Source organism: Dipodomys spectabilis, unplaced genomic scaffold (genome assembly GCF_019054845.1).
Source record: "Dipodomys spectabilis isolate Male_0828 unplaced genomic scaffold, ASM1905484v1 ptg000295l, whole genome shotgun sequence".
NCBI classification, from domain to species: Eukaryota; Metazoa; Chordata; class Mammalia; order Rodentia; family Heteromyidae; genus Dipodomys; species Dipodomys spectabilis.
Window position 1 is genome coordinate 5,435,319 of NW_024870972.1, and position 3,192 is coordinate 5,438,510.

The 3,192-nt window shown below is 44.3% G+C and overlaps 1 non-coding gene across 1 annotated transcript; it reads left to right on the forward strand.

Moving 5' to 3' along the window:
- The first annotated feature begins 2,002 nt into the window (after nt 1-2,002).
- LOC122127008 lies at nt 2,003-2,140 on the forward strand. Its single transcript, XR_006151063.1, has one exon. It is a non-coding gene; the product is annotated as a small nucleolar RNA SNORA8 (small nucleolar RNA).
- Nucleotides 2,141-3,192: the final 1,052 nt, after the last annotated feature.

Sequence of the window (3,192 nt, forward strand, 5' to 3'; positions counted from 1 at the left end):
TTAGGGGAAGGTTTTCAATTTCAGGATTTGGGGGTATTCTGGAGGGAAGAGGATCCTGGAAAGTCGCCTGTTTCCAGGATGTGTTGGAAGCTGGAAACCAGAGGTTCCTCTCGGGCGAGCTTCTCCTCAGTCAGACTCTGTCCCTTTTCTATGGAAAAGGAAATCAGGAAGATGCATAATTCAATGCAGCCTAGACAAGTATTACTCAGGAGGAGGCTGAGATCTGATAGGTTCACCAGCCTTAGGGCAAGGAGAGTCCTTGAGATTCTGATCGCTCATGAAACTAACAACAAACCAGAAGTTGTGCCATATTTAAGGCTCAATGTGGTAGTGTCCAGGCTAGAGCTGAAGAACCTCAGGGACAGTAATCCAGGGCCCTGAGTTCAAAACCCACCATGGCCCTGGCTTTTTGTGCTCAAGATTAGCATTCTACCATTTTTACTCTGGGTCCTGGGCACTGTCCCTTAGCTTCTTCAGCTCCAGACTGGTGCTCAGTACCACACTGAACCACAAATATGGCACGACTTCCAGTTTGCCCATGATCCTCTAGATGTCAGCCTCCTCCTGAGTAGCTGGAATGACAGGCATGAGCCACAGGTGCCTGGCTCTCATTACTTCTCTTATTTACTGTAACTCCCCTGTTCAATGCATTTACAATGAAAATTTAAAACAACAAAACAAAACATTACCCTAGGGCACAGAATGTGGTTCAGTGGTACAGTGCTTTCCTAGCATGCATGAAGCCCTGGGTTCAATTCCTCATTATAACACATACACACACACACAGAGAAGCCAGGAATGGTGCTGTGGCTAAAGTGGTAGAGTGCCCAGCCTTGAGCAAAAAAGAAGCTCTGGGACAGCGCGCTCAGGGTCCTGAGTTCAAACCCCAGGACTGTTGTCATTTTGGAGAACATTCTATTTCAGAATGTTCAATGACTGTTCATCTGCAGGAAAATTTGCATTTGTCTTCACAGCTTGGATCACTCATTAGGAGAGCTCAAAAGGGAGATGGAGTCAATCCACCTCCAGGGGATAGGCTTTGCTTCTGTCTGCTGAGTTCAGGTGGGATGATCATTTCCAGGGTGGGTAGCTAGGTGACACAAACCCATCATGGCTGAGTGTGTGTGTGTATGCGTGTGTGTGTGTATGACACACAGGTCCCTATCTGGTGTGTTGTACAAATCAATGTGCACGTGAGAGAGTCAGAACTTTTGCAGGAGAAACATGGATTTCTGTTGGGGGATGGTCCTAGAGAAATCCATTCTGATTCCTCTACTTCCACAACAAAGGTTGAGCTCACGGACCATTGGGATCATGTGTGTGGTCTGTCCTCTTTATCCACGTTCTGGTTGTAGAAGACCATGGTGCCTCTGCCTTGCTCCACCACCTAGAAATAGTTCTTCTTAAAGTCTGCAATGGGTGAGGGGTGGCTGGGAGGGATGGATCACGATCAGCTCAGGTCCCCCTTCCTAGTCTGGTTGGACTAGAACTTACAGATGCCCATGTTCATTGCTCGCTACTGTGACATGCTAAATGTGGACATCTCTTGTGATGGATGTGATGAGATTGCTCCCTGGCATTGCTACCGGTGTCTTTAATGCAGTGACATGGATCTCTGCAAAACTTGCTTCCTAGACTTGAGTATGCCATACCCAATAGTAATAATTGTTTTTATCTTATGTGATCTTGCCACTTAAAAATTTCATATTGGGGCTGGGAATGTGGCTTAAGGATAGAGTGCTTGCCTCTCATACATGAAGCCCTGGGTCCGATTCCTCAGAAAAACAGAAAAAGATGGAAGTGGTGCTGTGGCTCAAGTGGTAGAAGGCTATCTTTGAGCACAGAGAGGCTCAGGGAGAGTGCCCAGGCCCAGAGTTCAAACCCCACAACATATATATATATATATATATATATATATATATATATATATATATATACATATATATATATATATATATATATATATATATATATATATATATATACACACACACACATACATTACACTGTATGGTATTTGCACTCAGCAATAACTCCTGCTGATGTGTTCAAAGGACAGTGCAATAGAAACTCAATATCTGGCATCGTTGGTTTTCTTGGCTTTGTCCATGGTAAACCTGGTATTTCTATTGATACAATATATGCAGTTTGACAATTCATATTGATAATACTTAAGACAACTGATCTTCTCAGCAAATGCTTTTCTTTCTCTAGACAGGCATTCAGCAGTTGAATCAAGCTGTTGGACTTAAAAAGTGATCCCAAAATTTGCTTGCAAAATGACATTTCAAAGATTTTAGGTGTGTCATCAGTAATTCTGTAATAGTGCTAAAAAAAGCCCTAATAAAAGATTTGTGGCAGGGCTGATCAGAGTTTCTGCTTTTTGTTGGCCATTTGAACATAGCAACTAGATTTTGGCCTCCCGAGCAGTGGTATGGCTGGCTTGAAAATTGTTTGCTTCAAAAAGGGCTGCCTTAGATTTCAAGAGAAATCTTGAGCATCAGTTTGATGGGCAGTGAAGGAATTACAACATGTAAAAATGATTAAATAAAAATTTATTGACTTTAAATAAAAAATATACATACACACATATATGTATGTGTATGTATGTATGTATGAATATATGTAAACTTAAAAAATTCTTTAGGGGGAAGATGGCAGAGGAGAAGCTGGAATCTGAACAAGCTCTTGCATAGAAAGCAGTTTTACAGTTCCAGTGAATAGTCCTAAGCCAGAGAATCACACCAAGTGTGCCATCACAAGACAGAGAGTTAGGAAAGAGAAGGGAAGCCAAGGCAAGGAGACACATCTGAGCGCTTGCCAGCAGCCGCCACGGTGGCGGCAGGGTCGCAGCGGCGACCGCAGGGCACCCATACCTGAGCCACAGAGAGTCCGGGACAAAGGAGCCAGACGCAGTGGGGGAGCGGATTCTACTCAACACCAGCAAGAACTGACAAGGAGCAGACATCTTCATCCTGCACTTTGCAGACCAGAGACGACCCAGGAACCAAGACTCGGCGTGAGTAGAAGCCTGACGTCCTCACTCCTTCTCAGGGAGCAGAGGAGGGAAGGCCACCCCTTCCCCCCCAGCACCGGTGATCTCCATCTTTGATACCAACAAAACTCAGAGGAGCTGCTAGCTCCAACTCAGGCCTTGGAATAAAATGACTCATTTAGCAGGTCACAAGAACT